This window comes from Prionailurus bengalensis, chromosome B2, assembly GCF_016509475.1.
Source record: "Prionailurus bengalensis isolate Pbe53 chromosome B2, Fcat_Pben_1.1_paternal_pri, whole genome shotgun sequence".
Classification (NCBI taxonomy): Eukaryota; Metazoa; Chordata; class Mammalia; order Carnivora; family Felidae; genus Prionailurus; species Prionailurus bengalensis.
Genome location: NC_057349.1, coordinates 69,362,595 through 69,374,448, shown reverse-complemented (window position 1 = coordinate 69,374,448; position 11,854 = coordinate 69,362,595). Strand labels below are relative to the sequence as shown.

General features: G+C 38.3%; 1 pseudogene; it reads right to left on the bottom strand.

Annotated features, from left to right (window-relative positions):
- Positions 1 to 526: 526 nt before the first annotated feature.
- Positions 527 to 11,627, bottom strand: LOC122490487 (annotated as a pseudogene).
- Positions 11,628 to 11,854: the final 227 nt, after the last annotated feature.

Here is an 11,854-nt window from a genome sequence, read left to right as displayed (position 1 = left end):
GAAAAAGTGAACACCATTTCTTACCATGTTCTCCCTCATATGGCTGGTCTCCCTCTGCCCCTGTGTTCGATGCTGCAGAGATTGCTCACCAATTAGCCCAGGGCTGACTGAACAGGGAGGGGCCAATCACTGTTCTCCAGCTACAGCCAGACTTGCCTGCACAGCAGTACCTGTGGCTCTAGCATGGACTTATGTACAGGAATCTGGCTCTGGCAGTGGCAGCTGGAGAGGGTAATAGGACCCCCTCCTCCTGAATGAAGGGATTGAGTGAATGAATGGATGGGATCCAGTGGTCCCTTGCAAAGAGACCAGGAATGATAAATTAAGATGATAAATGATAAATTCAGACAGATGCTTTTGACATCTACCTCCCAAACTACTTGCTCCAAGAGGAGAAGCCATCTCCCATGGGAGAGAAGTCAATGGGGTGAGTGACCACTATTGGGTCTTTCCAGGAGCCAGGGCTTCAAGGAACAAGGCTCCTTGTTCCTTCTTCTCTCAACCATTCCCTCTACTCTTTCCACTCTCACACCTTGTGCTGCTGCTTCTCTTTCTTCTTCTTGTTCTTCTTCACTGCCTTGCTGGCTTTTGATGTGTGCCTTGCCCTCTTGCTTGTACCACTCTCAGAGTCTGAACTGTCAGTCGGATGACTTCTTGTCTATGTTTCTTTTTCTTCTTTTCCAGCAGCCACAGGAGTTAGTCCCTGTTACTCTCCAAACTGAGGACAGGTCTCACTGAGTGAAGGAAACTAAGGAGTTTCTTTATTTTTCTAGAAGAATTCCTCATGAGGTCACACTCCTCAAACTCTGCTGACTTTGCCTCTTCCTTTTCCTCTTCCTCATCAGGTATCAGAGAATGTTTGGTCCCTCCTTGTTGCACAAACCAATCCTTTGCAAAGTGGTCTTTATAGCCACACTTCTTGCAGGTGGTGTTCAGGACAGCCTTGAAGATGATCTGTCCCACGGAATCATGGAAGGGCCACCTCTGTCTCTCTTCTTGCTCAGTGATAGCATTGCTGGGATTGAGGTCTTTCTCAGTCCCTTGGTTAACAGCTTTCATGGAGAGGGATACTTTTATTCTATCATTTTCATCTCTCAGCCAATAAGCTTCATGCATACCTTTTCTCTGACATCTACTATCTCAGAGGGCTGGAGATATGTGACATGATGACATGGATGGGCAGGACAGGATGACATGTGAGTTTGATGGAACAGATCTTGCTTCCCACAGCGTGGGATTTTGAGAAAGTGTTCATAGTCTGTTGCCATAGCAACCTCTTCTTGTAAAATAGTGTGGAGAGCAGGCAAGTTCTCTGTGGTCTCGGGTCCTCCTCATCTTTAATGTTCTATGGCTCCTCCATTTCTCTTCTGCTAAAAGTAATTCAAGTGTCTGTGTCAACTCCCAGTCCTGGCTGCAACATTGCATGAAATGCCAAAACCCAGTATTTGGCACTTTTATTTGACAATTTGGCAGTATTCAATAAATGTTTGTTAAACAGATAGATGAACAAAGTTTTCTCAATAGGATTTGTGTCATTGCAGTTTTTTGTTGTTGTTTGTAACTATTTTCTAAGTAACCAGCTTTATAGAATATGGCTGTGTTGGCATATCTCCTTTTCCTTGGCACTACTGGAAGTAGCTGAGACACTGGACAGGAATTATTGCCAGAGTTATATTAAATACATTTAATTAAAGTAAAACAACATCAATTCATCTGTTCTTTATGAAATTGGCAAGCCAACTTGATCTATGGTGCCAAATTTTGGATATATATGTATTTTGTATCTGAAAAGCAGTTTACAGGGCCTAAGGATGTGGGGGAGCTTCCTGTACAGACTTGTGTGGTGTTTTGGCTCCCTAAAGTTCTCATGCGATAAATGGAATTGTTCTTCTGGGATCCATCTTGGAATCACTATGTACTTGCTGTTTGGTTGCCTGTGTGATGCTAGGATGCCTTTATGACCATCCCAAACCCTCACTGATTTTGCCTGAGAAGGAGTGAACTACTTTTCCTTTCTGCTGAAGTCATCATCTTTTCTCTTTGCTAACTGGAGTATACTTTTCATCTCCCTCCTTTCTTAACTGATGTCTGGGTTCATTTGAAAAGATAAAATGACTCCAAAAGAAATCTCATTATCTGGTGGTTCTCTAAAGGCAGAACCAATAGGTCTCAATACAAGTCTCTTGTAATGTCCTAAGGACAGAATGAGAGGTGTGGTTGTTTTCTGAAAAGAAGCATGGAAAGAGTGAAGGAATGTCCAGTTAGCTAATGCTCACCTCCTATTTTCTTGATATTCATATGTGGATCCTTTTGGTGTTTGCATTTCTTTTAAGAGGCATGCAGTATATCTCTGTAGAATAAATAAATAAATAATAGATTCATGCACTTTTTTTGCACAAAGTTTAAGTAAAATTGTAAATGCATTGTTAGCATATATGTATATTTAAAAGCCTATTTTCGGGGTGCCTGGGTGGCTCAGTCAGTTAAGCGTCCAACTTCAGCCCGGGTCACTATCTCATAGTCCGTGAGTTCGAGCCCCGCGTGGGCCTCTGGGCTGATGGCTCAGAGCCTGGAGCCTGCTTCCGATTCTGTCTCCCTCTCTCTCTGCCCCTCCCCCGTTCATGCTCTGTCTCTCTCTGTCTCAAAAATAAATAAACGTTAAAAAAAAATTAAAAAAAAATAAAAGCCTATTTTCTATCTACAATTATACAAAAACAAGGAAATTGCCTTTCACAATGACATTGGGTGGATATGCATAGTGGTATATTTGAAATAAAAAACGTCACTTAGGTAAACAAAATACTATGATTATCAAAATGGGACTGGGTCAGGAAATTACAAAGTAAAAACAAGTATTATATCCTAAAACACAGGAAACAGTGTGGTGTGATGAGCAATACACTATGCTGTTAGAATATTGTTTCCAAGAAAAGACATGATTCTGAGTATGTACTTAACTCTATGAACCTAATGTATAAAATAGAATGAATATGTAATATTAATAATTATTATGAATATTTAATGAGTACTCTGCTTTTATCACAGGATTATTGGAAGGATAACTAACATCATAAAAGTGAAAATGCTTTAGTACCACCCAAGCTACAAAAGTAAGCATTATTTAATACAGTTAATCAAAATACTTAAAGACAATAATTATCACCAGAAAAATAAATCAAGAAGTTTCAATTTGTTAGTTTTTGGGGAGGGTAAATGCTACAGGAGGGTAAAGTTATACACATGTTAAAAGCTTAGCTTTCTGTGTTTATTTAATAAAACATTGCAATATTGTTTTTTTCTTAAAAAAATCTGAAACTCGATTATGACCCAACAAACAACTGCAGATGATGTTTTTATATGGTTAAGAAGTTAAAAAATGTAATAGCACATTACTAGAACAAATCAAATAGTAATAGTAAGCTAATAATGGGAAAGAGCAGTTCCCATCCTATGCCCTTTTGTAGAGGGCAAATCTTAATTCAGTAGTTTCTTTTGATATTTTTCTAAAATATATTCTTTTAAGAATAATTTTTTTGGATTGGTGACTTTTAGATTATACCGTTCGAATTTCTACAGTAAAAAGGAAAATTTAGCTTTTTAAATGTCCCCACCACTCCTTCATTTCTCTCAACTTTATCCCTTCCAACACTGATACTAAACCAATGATCCTTGCTTTCATCAATGTTTATGCAAATACCACTCCACCAGAGTCTCCATGTGGCACCATGTGGCAAACCCTCACTTGGGAGGTTTTTCTCTTGTACAGTAATTGCCCTACTTCCCAGATGCCCACTTTGCTGTCTCGATATTTTTAATTTATACCTTTCCCTTTGTAGCTCTCTATTCATTCCCCATAGTCTGGATTGTTTCCAGCAGTTTCAAAGGTGTCACATTGAGGCCTCTCTTTACTGTCTTCCTGCTTTGATCCTACATTTCCTGAATCCCGTCTTTCTCTTCTTGATTTACTCATGAATTTGCTGAAGAATGTTTTTCAGGACTTTTCAAGAAAGAAAGGTGTCATGGGAGGTAAATGTGTGGAAATTTGGCACATATGAAAATGTCTGGTGTTCTTCTATCCTCACATGTGATGAGGGTTTGACTGGGTAGAGTTTCCATTTGAAAAGCATTTTCCCTCAGAATATTAAAGAACTTGCTCCAATGTCATTTATTTTCATTACTTCTTTTTAGCATTTCTTCATTTTTGAGAGAGAGAGAGAGAGAGGGAGTGCAAGAGGGGGTGAAGCAGAGAGAGAGGGAGACACAGAATCGGAACCAGACTCCAGGCTCCAGGCTCCAGGATCGGAGCTGTCAGCACAAAGCCGGATGTGGGGCTAGAACTCCTGAACCATGAGATCATTACCTGAACCAAAGTCAGATGCTTAACCCACTGAGCCAACCAGCTACCCCATTCCAATGCCATTTAACATTTAGTGCTCCTTGTGAGAAATATCAGTCTTGTTAATTTGTTCATGACTTGTTTCTTTTAAATCTCCAGACTTTAGAGTTTTCTATTTCCTACTAAAACCTTACAATGTGTGCTCTAGTATGGATCTGTTTTTATTGTTTTTCCTGGGTGCTGGTAGGTGTTTTAAATTAGAAATAAATGTTTTGTATTTCATAGAAATTCTCCTGGTTTCTTTCTTTAATACTCTCTTCCTTTGAATTTTATTTATTCTCTATAGAACTCTAATTTGTTGAATATTAAATTTTTACATTATATTTCTAATTTTCTTAATTTCTGCTCATAGTTTTCCATGTTCTTTCTCTTTCTCTCTCTTCCTTCTCTCTTTCTACATATTCTATTTCCTTAATATTGTGTTTCAATGTTTCTGTTGCATTTTTTTCAGCAATTATATTTTATGTTATAGTTATTTCTTGGTTTCTGATATTTTTATTTTCCAAGGTATGGTGGGCAGATTTCTAAGATGGCTTCCAAAATTCTTGGCTTCTCATGTACACACTTGAAATAATTAAGTCCTCTTGAATGAAGGAGGAAACTATGATTATGATGGTATATTGTTTTCTTTACTATAGCACATGTCATGAAAGAAAGGATTTTGAATAAGTAATTAAGTTATTGATCAGTAGACTTTGACTTAATTAAAAGGAAAATTTGTAGTGGATAGGCTTGAGGTAATCAGTTGAGTCCTTCAAAGAGAACCCATTGGTCAGTGGTAGAAGAAATCAGAGAGCTATATTCTTGCTGGTCTAGAGGCAAGTAACATTCATGTTGTAAGCAGGTTATGGAGGCCACCTGGCAAAGAACTTTCAGGTGCTCTCCAGGAAATGAGAGTAGTTCCTGGCCTATGGCTGGAAAAAAAAAAATCAGGGATCTCTGTCCTATAAACCACAAGGCAGTGAATTCTTTTCACCAACCAGTTAGCGGAAGTGGAGTTTGAGCTTCAAATGAGAACCCTGACCTGGAATACACCTGACTGCTGCCTTGCAAGGGCCTGAGCAGAGATACTGTAAGATAATAAACTTGTGTTGTTTTAAAATGAAGGTTTGTGGTAATTTATTACACAGCAATAGAAAACTAATACACATAGCAACTTGTTCTTGTTTGTGGAAGGAATATCTTTCTCACTCAACTTCCCTCCATGACTTCATTTGTTCCTTTATTATTTAGGCTCTCTCTTTAGTTAAAAACTCTCCTCAAATAGTGGTTATTCTTAATTTTCCTTATGTTTAAATGTGAGACATTAAGAAAGGGATCAGGTACCTGAGTGAAGCCTTGTGACAAACAAGATTCCATTTAGGTAGATACAGCCAGAGGTGTGGAGATCTTTTCTCTGTTCCTATTAAGTTCCTCTGAAGAGAAATGTTGGAAACTCTGGCTAAGTGCTTAAGGCCTGCCTGGCTATTAGAATTTGGCCTGTGAGATGGGCAAGGAAGTCTGAGTGTTTGACAAACTTAAAGGCTGACTGTCAATTAAGTCCTATTTTCAGTCCTGTGCCAATTTCTACTATGACCGTCTGTACTTTAAATATTCCAGAGAAAATACCTCAGCTTCATCTTGCCTAGAGGGTAAATATTCAGATGCCAGTGTTCTGTGTGTCTGTGTATGGCCACTTTACGTAGTGACCTGTGACAATCTCCTTTGCCATGTGAGGCCTCAAAACTGCCATCCGTTGTACATTTGGCTGGCTGCTGAGACCTCCTCATTCCTGAGCCATAAATCAATTCTCTTCAAGTCTGTATTCTCTTATATACACACTTTAGGTTATAGCATTCACAAAATTGATGAAGAGTTACCATTTGCTAAAAATGGAAATTAACAGGGCACCTGGATGGCTCAGTCAGTTAAGCTTCTGACTCTTGGTTTTGGCTCAGGTCATGGTCTCATGTGCTCTGTCTGTCAAAATATATAAATAAAAATAAAATGGAAATTAATAGAAAACAAACTATTTTTAAAATTTTTAAATGTTTATTTATTTATTTTGAGAGAGAGAGAGAGAGTGAGCGAGCAAGTGGGGAAGGGACAGAGAGAGAGGGAGGGAGAGAATCCCAAGTAGGCTCTGTGCCATCAGTACAGAGCCCGACACAGGGCTCAAACTCATGAACCGTGAGCCATGACCTGAGTCAAAACAAGAGTCAGAAGCTTAATCAACTGAGCCACCCAGGTGACCCCAGGAAACGCACTATTAAATACAGTTCACTGTGCTATGGAACTTCACTAAGATAATATTTATGCATATGAAGGTTGACATTGCAGGAGCATTTGAATTATGAGGGAGGAGAGAAAAACTGATTTTTGTATATGATTTAGAATATAGATTTGATAAATATGAGTTATTTATACACTCATGGTTTTGAGGGTAGCTGCAAAAATAATAACTGACATGAGGGATTCAGTTGTCACATCTCTCCCCTTCAGCTTTTGTCTGGCTGAAGGCACCTGAGTACTTAACCTTGGCCTCCTCCGCCAGCAGCAGACAATATTTGTTGCCAACTATTTTAGTCACTCCTTTGCTCACCACTCCCTTCTGCCCAAATGGCAGTATTTTTGATAAAACAAAGGTGAGGCTGTTCTGTTTATGGAAACTCTCTCATTCAGTCAGATAAATATCTCCATATATGCAGCCCAGATTAATCAGCTCCGAGGTAGGGAGTTGCTTAACTGTTAAGAAAATATTAGTCACTGTCTCTGCCTTCTAGGTGAGGTAGATGAAGAACCAAAAAATTAAAGTCATAAAAGTGCTCTCATAATTTAGAAAAAAGCTATGGTTCTACATTAAGAAATTAGGGGTGCCTGGGTGGGTCAGTAGGTTAAGCTTCCAACTTTGGCTCAGGTCATGATCTCACGGTTCATGATTTCAAGCCCCACATCGGGCTTAGTGCTGACAGCTTAGAGCCCAGAGCCTGCTTTGGATTCAGTGTCTCCCTCTCTTTCTGCCCATCCCCTGCTTCCTGCTTGCACTCTGTCTCTTCCCCTCTTTCAAAAATAAATAAACATTAAAAAAAGGAATCATAAAATAAATTCATAGGAGCTGTGTTAAGAAAGATATAAGAGGTGTAAAAGACTCTTTATGACCCTAGTCCCAAATTCTAATGAAATCTAAAGTGATGTAAGTATATGTGTATAAGCATACAGAGGTTAAGCTATTACTATAGCTATATAAATGAATTGCTAGAGTTATACAAATGAATAATGAGATTTTAAAGTGGAAAGATTACTTGGAAAAGGGTGAGATTTGAGCAGAGATTAATAATGTGCAATGAGTTACATATATAGTGTGTTATTGCCATATTCCTTGTCCATGAAGATAAAATCCATGTCTTCATAACAGCAAAGAAAGAGAGTTTGGGTTTATATTCAAAAATTCTGTAAGATAAAGAAAAAAGGACAATAATTGCTTCTACATTGACATATAATTCATTCTTATTTCCAAAGAGATTTTAGACTTGAAGGAACTGTTCATCAAGATTACATTTGACTTGTTCACTTATTTCAACCATGTTTCTGGATTTTTGAAAATATGATACAACATTCACATTATTATTACTTTCTTGGAGTGAGGGAGAAAGCAGTTATTATTAATATTAGTAATAATAAAAGTTGAGATTGCAGAAAATGAGATCAGAAGAGTCAGCAAAAGTAAGAACACATTTTATTTATTATTTTGACTTATTAAAAAACATCTATTGCCAACAGCTTGTAGGCATACATGTAATACAAACTCATAATTATAGGTTAAAATATACATGTAATAAAGACACAGTAAATATGAGGAAAAGAGAGAAAATTACAAAAATATACTAAATGCTCAAAGCAGAGTAGATACTAAGAAAACCAGATTAGGTGGTAGCTGATGTTACATAATTTCAAAAATATTACATAAACTTCTTATGTAAAATGAAAAGGATGAAAAATCTAGTACTTCCTCCCTGTTTATATGTGATTTTGTATCTTTCTCTTTTAAATATGCTCAGGGGTATTCTGGTGGGTTATTTTGAATATGTATTATAAATACATAGAATATAATTTATTTTTTCATGTGCTGGTAACCAACTACTGAAGAAAACATGCAAAACAGAAGACACAGGAACTAAATTGTGTGTTTAGTAAAGATGAAAAATCTATTCCATCAAGTAAATTACTTACCTAGGTGAGGTGAATGATCTCTTCCATGTAGGTTTAGGTATGTTTACTCTTTTCTAGGACCCTGAACAGCAATATACAGGCACTCCCCCAAAAGCAAATTAAATTCATACGAGATGACACTGTCTTTCAGAACTGCATCATTTTGCTTGCCACGTTAAGACTCTTCAAATACTTGGGCAACTTTGTCAGTGACTTGGCCAGTCTGAAATTAATGATGGCAATAGATTATTTCACATTTTGCTTTTATCTTTTCTTTCTTTCTTTCTTTCTTTTTCTCTAACCCCTTACTAGAGTTGAATCTCTAAAAAGCTGGGCATCTCAAACAGATTTGCAGCTGACACTAAACATTTTTTAAATCCTTTATGGGGTCAAATGAGCTTATATACAACTTCTTGCTTTCCCTTCAATTTAGAAATGCCCTCACCATACAGAACATAGCACTAGACCATATGGAATCGTGAAAGAGAATTGTAGTAAATTCCCTTCACATGGAAGTTTTTTTTCATGAATATGATTCTTGTTGTGAAAATCTATAACACCTCTTGAATAAAAATATTTAGGGGCGCCTGGGTGGCTCAGTTGGTTAAGCATCCAACTTCAGCTCAGGTCATGATCTCAGGGTTCATGGATTTGAGCCTCGCATCAGGCTCTGTGCTGACACCTCAGAGCCTGTAGTCTGCTTCAGATTCAGTGTCTCCCTCTCTCTTTGCCCCTCCCCTGCTCACGCTCTGCCTCTCCCTCTCTCTCTCTCAAAAATGAATAAACATTAAAAAAAATTTTAATTTAAATAGTTGCTTGCTCACCAACCATTAAGGTTTTGGAATGCAAGTAACATGAATAGATTTTTTTTTTTAATTTTTTTTCAACGTTTATTTATTTTTGGGACAGAGAGAGACAGAGCATGAACGGGGGAGGGGCAGAGAGAGAGGGAGACACAGAATCTGAAACAGGCTCCAGGCTCTGAGCCATCAGCCCAGAGCCCCACGCGGGGCTCGAACTCCCGGACCGCGAGATCGTGACCTGGCTGAAGTCGGACGCTTAACCGACCGCGCCACCCAGGCGCCCCTAACATGAATAGATTTTAAAGCTACATGTCTCAGGAAATCAAGGATTCTATGTCTATGTATCTCCCGTTAGGGATCAGCAACTTCTTTTTTCTATATAAAATGACTTTTGCATTACTGACCTGGTAGTTCGTAATGTATATGAATTGTGACTTGTTAGAAATTTTCCTGCATATTGCTGATTAGGTGGCCTTAGTTTTATCTTATAATATTTACTATATTTAAGGGACACCTGGGTCATTCAGTTGGTTAAGCATCCAACTTCAGCTCAGGTCATGATCTCATGGTTTGTGAGTTCAAGCCCCACATTGGGCTCTGTGCTGTGGAGTCTGCTTGGGATCCTTTCTCCCTCTCTCTCTGTCCCTCCCCCCTCAAAATAAATAAACTTCAAAAAATATTTACTATATTTGAAGCTAATAGAAATATTCGCTTAAATATACTTGCTGTTTTATAAAATATCCTATAATTCAGACTTTTTACAAAATCAGGCTCAGCAAAAACTTTGTTATACTCAATTAACGACTTTTTATTTTATTTTTTTTTCATTTTTTTTTCAACGTTTATTTATTTTTGGGACAGAGAGAGACAGAGCATGAACGGGGGAGGGGCAGAGAGAGAGGGAGACACAGAATCGGAAACAGGCTCCAGGCTCTGAGCCATCAGCCCAGAGCCTGACGCGGGGCTCGAACTCCCGGACCGCGAGATCGTGACCTGGCTGAAGTCGGACGCTTAACCGACTGCGCCACCCAGGCGCCCCAAATTAACGACTTTTTAAATAAGTTTCACTCATTTATTAATTCAAAACTACATATTGGACACTTTGTCTTCATCAGAACCTGTTAGATATGTGCTGAGTGGATCACAGTCTTCTCCCTCAGAGGAATCCTTGTCTCATTTGGAAGGTACAGATAAATAAATGATGTGAAAGTGCAGTTATAAAGGGCTGTGCAAAGTCCAGGGGCATACAGAGGCTGGAAGTTCAGGAATGCATCTATAGAGGAAGGACCTTCTCTGTTGAAATTTAAAGACTGACTGACTTTCTGGGTAAATAATGGTTAGAAGGACATTAAATTCAAAGAAGTCATATGCAAAGGAATCAGGGAATCAAAATAGAATTCTGAAGAAACTTACATGAAATGATAAAAAAAAAATCACTGATGAAGTCAACACAGAAATAATACTGCTTAATGCCTAGTTAACCCAGAACATAAGAGTTGAGTGGAGATGGAATTGAGATCAGAATTTGGTAGGATTAATGATGGAGGTTTCTAAAGGTCACCTTTCCCACAGATCAAAACGATATTAAAACTTCAGGTGATATACAATGGAATACTACTTGGCAATGAGAAAGAATGAAATCTGGCCATTTGCAGCAATGTGGATGGAACTGGAAGGTATTATGCTAAGTGAAATAAGTCAGTCAGAGAAAGACAGATACCATATGGTTTCACTCATATGTGGATCTTGAGGAACTTAACAGAAGACCATGAGGGAGGGGAGGGGGAAAAAGTTACAAACAGAGGGAGGGAGGCAAACCATACAAGCCTCTTAAATACAGAGAACAAACTGAGTGTAATAGGGGGTAAGGGAGAGGGGAAAGTGGGTGATGAGCATTGAAGAAGAGACTTGTTGGGATGAACACTGGGTGTTGTATAGAAGCCAATTTGACAATATATTTAAAAAAACTTCAGGTGAGGTTGAAATATTTCATAATTTAAATGAAAAGTCAAAATAGCTACAGACAGGGACTAGAATGCTTCAGATATATAAAGTATCAGTCTGGGAAGTGAAAAACTACTCTAATTTTAAAGCCAAAACTGTCAACTGAAGTGAAATGACTTCCAGGCAATCTCCATGTCCACAGGTGGGGTTACCAGGAAGAGAACAGCATTCTCCCACATTCTGGTTGACTTAAAATGAATCACATATTCTTCTGTTATGGTAAATCTGTGCTTCATGTTGGATGATCTCATCAGCGGCATGAATTTGGTTTGTACTTCCCTGTGCTGTGACAAAGCTCCAGAATTTGGTGTAAGTCGGCTCAGTGGCGGCAGCACAGCCGGGCATCAGAAACCGTTTATGAAGTGAGTTACTGTAGCAGGAAATGTGTGGGAAGAACTAGGTGAAGAATGTACTGTGTAATTCAGTTCTATTCCTAGCTTTTCTCCAGATGCTGAATTTCCAG